This window comes from Astatotilapia calliptera, chromosome 7 (assembly GCF_964374335.1).
Source record: "Astatotilapia calliptera chromosome 7, fAstCal68.1, whole genome shotgun sequence".
NCBI classification, from domain to species: Eukaryota; Metazoa; Chordata; class Actinopteri; order Cichliformes; family Cichlidae; genus Astatotilapia; species Astatotilapia calliptera.
Window position 1 is genome coordinate 15,223,480 of NC_137428.1, and position 8,485 is coordinate 15,231,964.

The following is an 8,485-nucleotide window of genomic DNA, read 5'->3' on the forward strand; positions in this document are numbered from 1 at the left end:
AAAAACAACATTTTTGAAATCTATTGTGTGCAGAGAGCTCAAAAGCCAGTTGTCGCTGCTCTTTGTCCCTCTCAGGCTCTGGTTCAGAGGTTTCAACCGGTTCTCAGGTTTACTGCTGAAACACAAGCCAACGATCTGTGTAGCACTTTGTCAAGACCGCTGACAGACTTTCTCTTAGAGTTTCAATAGCGTAGCAACTTTAAACTTTCAATATGCCCACTGACACAGGAAATCCGGGCAGGGATCAGGTGTTTGGGGTTAATGACGCCTTTTGATGGCACGTTTTCATTGAAAAAATATTAATAAAAATCATGCTGTGTTGCTTTAGAGCTAGATCACACAAAGATGAATCAGTTATCAAAGATTCTCAAATGTGATTTGTTGCATATCGACCTCTTTGACAGTAAACTGACTTGTGACTATTGAGCAAACAAGACCTGTGTGACATTTCCCATCATCATCATCATCACCACCACATGACATTTTAAGGACCAAATGCGAGTTTTAAGGTTTCATGGTTCTTAACAACTTGCAAACAAGGTGTAACAAAACACCAAGAAAAGAAGGGATTTTTAATTTTTAAAACTGGAATTTGCATAAATGGGTACAACTACTGATGATCGTTTTATCTAACCTTAAAAAAATAAAATAAAATAAAAACCTCAAATTTACGCATTTTATTGTATCGCGTGCGTCATCCGCGGGTGAGACTTTTAATAAAAGAACTAAACCCAACAGACTGGTGTCACAGTGACATCATTTTGGGGTCCCAGTGCGCTTCATTACATGGCAAAGAAACCGACTACTCGGCTTTTCTGCCACGAGTTTCCCCGTCAGTGCTCCGAGAGAAATACAAAAACCAGCCAAAGTCCCGTGAAAGTCACTTACGTCTGGAAGAGATTCTCCACTTTCAGGCTTGTTTCAGAAAAGAATAACCACTCCATTGTTAAGGGAAGAACAGTACTGTTTAAAACATTCCCCCTTTGCGCACGTACTTACGTGTAAAAGCTGCAGTCGGCGCGGATCTGGAGCTGTGAAATCCTCACAGTGGGATGATCTCTTTTTGTGCCTTCTCTGAAGTTTGTGCAGGTTTTGCCTTGACTATCTGTTTCGATTCGAGTTTGATTTTCTCCCTCACAGACTATTCATCCTACTCCACGTTTTCACCGGAGAAGAATGAATGGCTCCCTGCGTCCGACCCTCTACCCAGACAGGACTGCTGTTAGGATGGATGGGAGTGACTGCTCCGCTAGAGCCCGCCCCAAACCCACCAGTTACTGCCTCTCTGCAACTCTCAGCGGACTCTTGAAAACCGATGATAATTTTTTAATTGTATTAAATGTAGTCTAATGTGTCACCAATATATTTCTGAATTTGGTGTATTTTCATTTTTTTTCACCAACTAATTGAAAAACTGGACAAAACACTGTATTAATTAATAAGTATTAATATCAGAAAAAATAGACTTTCTTCACTCAGGGGTCGTATATCAGCCTGTAAGCACCAGGCAAAACATTTCTGCCCAAAATGCTGATTTTAGCCAATTTAATTATATGTAAATTTTTCCATGTTTTCTTACATATGTACAATGTAAAATGTTACATTTAATGAAATTTGGTCAAATGAAATGTACGTGATTGGTATCCATTTAGTTTATACCGAGTACATTTTCCTAAAAGATAAAGTATTTGAATACATAAACCTTTGAGTTTTATATGTTTCAGTTGCATTTTAGTCAAAATTATTGCTTCATGTTTACTGAGAGTGAACAATCTTGTTTTTGAGTAAAGAAGATATCTAACCATTATGATTTAAAGTAATTTAAAGCAGTCCTGATGTGTGTTTCCTTAATTTTCTGTTATAAATAGATTATTTCAGAGGTGGGTGCTAATATTAAACATTGCTGAAGTTTGAAATAATGAGGTCAGAGTATGTACCAGTAATCCCTGTGAGGCCAAACCTCAGGCAGCAAACTCTTAACTTTTCTAAATTTGGACCTTTATGATGTCACACAGAGGAGATATTTCTAATATGGTCATTTCTAATAAGGCCTACCCACCTGCTGTTCAAAGGGGCAACTGGGTGTGTGTGTGTGTGTTCCTGTCTAGCTATCTTTGTGGGGACCGAAATCTGCATCCTACTATACTTGTGAGAACCAACAGTCACTTGTGAGGACACACTCGCCGGTCCTCACAAGTTTGAAGGCCTTTTTGAGGCTCAAAATGTGGTTTTAGTGTCAGGGTTACAATTCGGTTATGGTTAGGCATTCATTTTTAATGGTGAGGGGCTAGGGAAACCATTATTTCAGTGAAGGTGCTCACTAAGATAGCTGAACGGGCTTTGTGTGTGTGTGTGATTGTAATTAATCCCCCACTAATGTGCATGATAGTTTGTTAAATTCTAAGGATGATAATCTGTTTGGGATATTTTCTTTTAATTTGGATCTGTTATTCCATAAAGGTTTTTGCATCTAGTTACTTCCCTCAACTGTATATGAAAAACGTAGCTAATATGGGAATACCTTAAAGCTGCATTCTCTTGAATAACCAATAGGAGGAGACTCATGGAGTCTGAAAGGAGATTTACCCCTTTGTGTTACACCTATGCCTTAGTTATGTCATAACAGCTCATAATTATAACCTCAATATAAAGACTCACATATGTCAAAAAATTCCTGGAGGGAGATTTCGGAAACTATTGGAATGGACAGGAAGGAATGTATGAAAAGAAAAACTGATCACAACAAACAGTGGGGATCCAGGAGGGACAAAGTCCCAGGAATTTATTTGTTTCTAGCACCGCAGAAAAAACAAAAAAACAAAAACAAAAACAAACCCCCCCCCGGATGTAACGGAAATCATGCACAAGCATGAATGCTGGCGATGGCATCGGCCACTACGTGCGTTACACTGTAGGCTCTACAAAGATTCACAGCAGTAGTCTAAGTCTACAGTTATACTTTCCGTGTTTGTGAGTCTGTAGGAATCAGCGACATAGTGTCCTCATCAGACAGTGAGCGTGGGTCCATGTGGACTTACCTGCCAATCTTTTTAAAACTGTGAGACTCGTCTGTGGAGATGTTACATTACAATGTACCAACTGTGCAACAGCTCCAGGCAGTGGACTTTTTAGAAGCATAGCAGCAATCGCTTCTTGGCTGTAATTTTTTCAAGCTGTCCATGCCTGTGTCCCCAACAGAGTTTAATCAAAGCTTTAGAGAAAACAAGCCTTCAGCTCACTGGATTTATGATGAAACACTTTCCAGATGAGTCTATGGTTCTAATTGCAAGTCTCATAACAACACCATCTTCATTGTGTAAATTATGGTCCCTATTAAAATCAAAAGGTGGAAAGCAGGGTATTTTTTTTTAGAATGGGATTGCTTTGTATGTGACACAATAAATAGCCAATAACAAAGGACTCAACACCTATTAAGGATATAGCAGGTGGGTGATATTCTTTAGTCAAAAGTGAACAAGGGCATATTCAGTTACTGCAAGTTGCTCCTCCATGAGGAGTTAATAAAAAAATTAACAAACACCAAAGCTGACCTCCCATGACTTACTATGTAAGACAAATAGGACACTATTACAGCTACAGAGTTTATATGGTTTCTATCCATATTTTCTGAGTAACTCCATTGACCTTTACTTGTAACATAAAAGCAAAAGTCAAACAAGTAAAAACTCAGTTAAGGTTAATAAATGTGAAATTTCTATGTTTCTAAAAGGTGAACTGTTTCCCAATTAAAATGTCCGTTTATTACACTCACTTTGTATCGACAAGTCATTCACACAGTATTACTGTGGCTACCCGTCACATTCTCTCTAAATCTGAGGCTCAACCTTGACTGGGAGGCTAACAGCTGAGTCTTAGACACATCATCAATCAATACAGAAGGGTCACATACTGAAGGTCCAACAGTCTGAAGGCTACACAGCAGAGAGCCATACTTGCAATATTTTCAGACATGTGAATGGACCATCTCGCATCTCCAGTCTTATATTCTTTTCATTGTCAATAGAATTATATGTTGAGTTAGTGTAAGATTGCTCAGTCAGTTCATTTGAAGAACAATAGTTTCAAACAGTTTTGTATGTTTGTGTGCACTTTGCACAACAGTGAACAAGTGTGAATGCACTATTTTGAGAGTGTTGTGACTAGGAGGGGAGCAACTGCTGCCAGGACTTCAGTGCCCCACCTATTTGTGCTTCTTGGTCAGTCAAATGAAATTGGAATAAAATGGAAACACAAGGGAAGTCCCATGACTCGGTCATGGAGTTTCTGGCTAAACAACTGCAGTTATTGACAATGATAGCAGCCCTGATGTTATCCTTTCAGTTCTTGGGATCACTGCTACTCTGACTGACCTTTGGTTTGAAAGCCAGACTGAAAGTGCAAAAATTCACTGTAGAAATAGTTTAACTTATAATCTGTAAATTTAATTTATCTAGTTTGATCTACAAGGTTAGCTTCTCTAAGATCTGAGTGACTTTGTACCAGGAATCCAACTCTTCATCAATGAACGCACAAGTTTAGAACTTGAGATAAATAATGAATAATTACAGAAAGGATTTACATCGTAGAATGGTTCTGTTGTTAACACCATGTAGAGGAAAGGGTAGCCTAAAGTGCTAAACAGAGGCAAAACAAGTGAATTACAAGTTTGTGCAAAAATGCACCGCACTCAACGTGGTCTCCAGTCTGTTCAGTGCAAAATCTTGTATGAGAAGCAGCAATTAAGAAGTTACATTTAGAGGCTTTGTTTTTTCTATAAATAGCAGCCCACAAATTACTGTGTTCTTCCTTAGCATACACTGCGACAAGTGCTAATTCCAGAGAGGACATAGGGAAAAAGGTGGGAAAATGTACAAATGTTTCTGGCATATTTGCAAAATAAATACAAGGTAAACTAAGCTGTGTGACAATGCAGGAAGAAAGAAAAAAAAAAAAAGTAAACTTAGTGAATGGCATTGATTTTGTAATGGCACATAGTGTATTGCTAAATCTTAAAGCCGAGAGCTGAGCTTAAGCTTTTAAAAACAGGATCATTCTCATAATCTGTGTTATAATTCATTATAAGCCCATATTTGAACTGTACCTGGGTATTTACTTTTATAACTACAAAGCTTGGACTTACAGAATATATTGTGCATGTTTTTTTTTTTAAAGTAGATACATAGATCCAATCTGAACAACATCCAACAGAAAATAAACAATAATTAGCATATCACAAATTGCATGAAAGTTTCTGATAAAGTTTTGGCTCCTCTAGCAGTAAAGGCCACCATTTGAACCAATGAAATACTGCACAGTACTGCAAGTAATAAAGTTTATTTATGAAGTGCTTTCAAACAATTCAGAAAGTCCCGCACTGGTTTGCTTTTGTTCTGGTGCTTCGGCCGAGGTTGTGTTGGAGTCTTGTCAACCCAATCAGCCTCATCAGCAGCCAGTATGCAAGGACCACCTCCAGCACTCAGCTTCTCTGCCTGTCTCTGAGATTTATTGTGCAACTGCGTTCCTGCAAACTGATGTTGTAGCTTCCCGGTATTCCCTGTGTGGCTAAAGAGCAGTTCTCTTACCAGGACTACTTACCTGTCTCGAGCTGACCAGTTCCTTCTGAAATACTCACCTCAGCAACTCACCTGGCTGTTCACCCTCGTACGACCCCAGCAGTCCCCCTGTGAGTATCATCCTTGGCATTGCAAAATAACCAACCCCTGTTGTATTGAAAAGAACAAAACAAAAAAAAAACAAAACCTTGGAACATCTCTTTGTAATCTCTCCTAATAGACTTATCTGGAATAAGCACTCCCTTTTTTCCAGTCAAACCACTCCCAGTGACCTGATGCATCTCTCACAGATTGCGTCCTTTTAACCCTTGGTAAGTCTAAAAAAAAAAAAAAAAAAAAGCACCCCTTATGAGGTCCTAGAGCCAAAAATCGACCACGCCATAAAAAGTGCTATAAAAAGATTATACATTAATATTTTTTTCCACTTTAAATTAGCCAATCTTTTAGACCTACTTCTCCTTGAAATATTCATGTCAAGTTTTAATTACATTTTGCGGATTTTAACCCTCTATATCCCGGTTTTGTCACATGAGCGCACGGCCGTTTTTGGCGAAAAAAATGAAAAAATTAAATATTTTCCATAAAATACATTTGAAAGTTATATTTTATTGTACTTTTAATTAGGCCTTTGGCACCAACATTCATTTCGATCGCCTTTTATTTATTTATTTTCAGGACCAGAAAATGGTCTCCAGGCGGCAAATGCTCCTCCTCTAGGCCGAAATAAGTGCATCTTCCCGGGGTACGTCGCGACGATGACCGGGGCACGATCACCGGGGACTCCTTTTTCCAGCACACACGTACGATACCACGTGACAACAAATACGTCATTTCCTGTTGACTAAAAATAAAAAAAAAATAAAAATAAAAAAGCACCCTCTAACGGTCCTAGGGACCAAAAAATGGTCCCGCCCGATCAGCGGGCGAAGCCGCTGCTGCACGCCGGAAATGAGGCTTCATTCCCCGCAGGTCTGTCTAAGCAGCCCGCTGTTTTCCAGCCCCGGGTCAAATGTGGAGCAAGGGCGCCACCCGGTGGACAAATAAAAAAAAAAATTACAATTCTAAGGCCTCTTCTTCAAAACAAAAACGAAACCTAAGCCATCACCCAGATGTTAACGGTATAAATCCTGCAGTGAAAAATAGCGTTTATAATGGGTTTCAATGGGGCGATTTATGGCTCTAGGACCTCATGTGGATGGCGGTTTGTAGCTTAGCCACTTTAACCCTCTGATGCATAGTGGTCACTGGAGTGGACAGCTACTAAAACGTACATATCTCTTTAATGCATTGGTTTCTATGGTGGAACTGCATATTAGCCTCTAGAGTGCTCTCTGCTGCCATGCTCCATTGAGGTCAATTCAGTGTTCAGTTAGTGCAACTGCAAGTAAATTTCCTCTGAATCAAAGATGGCAGACAAACTGTCACCCCTGCCGACCACTGCTGGCATATCCTGTCAATCCTATGCTAAAAGAGCCCAACAGGTAAAAAAAATATGATGATATGCAGTAACATCTAGGGAAGGATATTATCTGTTTGGAATAAGAAATTGTTATGTCTAATATGTAGAAAACTACGATTAACCATGTGTCCACTGTAGTGGACATCATGCATTACCCACTATATTTTTTTAACATAAGTCATAAATTGTCTCACTGTTTTTTGGGACTGTTTTGGTTATAAGTAAGCATATAATTGTTACATTTATAAGCTACTCATTTAAAATGTATATTTCTGTGCAGATCAGCTGTAGTTTGAGTTACTATAATAATTATTTTATCATATTTTGTAGACTTCAAATGCAGCAAAGAATAAGGCAGCGTACAGAATAGTCCAGGAAATTCCATCCAGCTCCAGTGATGATGATTTCATTGATGAGTGCAGTGATGATGAGTTCAGTGATAAGTCCAGTGATGATGAGAGTGGCTGCCAGAGCAGAACAGAGACATAGGAACTACGGACAGCCTAGGTGTGATGAACACAGAAGTGTTTGGAGATGCAGAGACTAAGATGTCAGTTTGTGTTTTCTTCCAGCATGCTACTAAGGGCTTGGTAATACTGTCCTGCATCGTTATAGAACTGTGTAGACTCAAAAATGTTTCTCTTGTTGGAGATAGTTTGCCATATTCAGGTGTAGGATTCACAGCTAGGACTGTTGATTGGTTTTGTTATTTACGTCTAAACATTGGGGCCTTATGAGTTAAAAGTTCCAAAAAAATTGCTGAGATGTTTTTCAAAGGATACAAGCAAACAAGTGTTTGTATATTTACAATAGAACACAAGGTAATTAATTTTTATAGTAAATTCACAGTATTTCATGCTAAGTGCTCAGGCGCATGTAGTCCACTGGAGTGGACAAGTTTATAACTTTATAAAAAAAACAACAACATATTTTTGGGGAAAAAAAGAGTTGAACATTTTTTTTCATGTCCTGAGAAGAATAAAAGCACTTAAGAAAAAAAATCTTGACCAAGGCTTTCATAATTTATGCATCAGAGGGTTAAGCTAATCTAATAAACGGAGACGGCAATTCTAAAGAAAAAAGAAAAAAAAAAAAGGGTTGGAAGGTTTGGCTATATTCTATTCAACACAGTGAAAATGGCCTAATATTAAAAAACGCTGTGGATGAAAAATGGCTGTAGGTCCTACAGAGGGTTAATGCGCAAGTTTTTCTTTGAATGTCAGTAAATTTCGTTGACCGAGGTAGGAAAAGATACAATAAAACCAGAACAATACAAAACCATCTTAAGCCACATAATAAAAGTAAACCGATAGCTTTAAAAAATAAAAATAAAAACAAGACTGTGGTCCCAAAAGTTCATTGGCAGGAAGCTAATGAGCAAATGTTAGCTTGTTAAAGCAATGTGTTAGCATTTAGCTGAGAGCACCCCAGTGCTAATGCTAGGTAAAGCCCA

General features: G+C 38.5%; 1 protein-coding gene across 4 annotated transcripts in view; it reads right to left on the bottom strand.

Moving 5' to 3' along the window:
- Positions 1–1,226, bottom strand: part of lhfpl2a (LHFPL tetraspan subfamily member 2a) — a 35,688-nt gene extending 34,462 nt beyond the window's left edge. For all 4 annotated transcript variants that reach the window (XM_080304135.1, XM_026173159.2, XM_080304134.1 and 1 more), the window contains exon 1: positions 1,000–1,226. The gene's annotated coding sequence lies outside the window, so the exon portion shown is untranslated. The remainder of the gene's footprint in view (positions 1–999) is intronic.
- Positions 1,227–8,485: the final 7,259 nt, after the last annotated feature.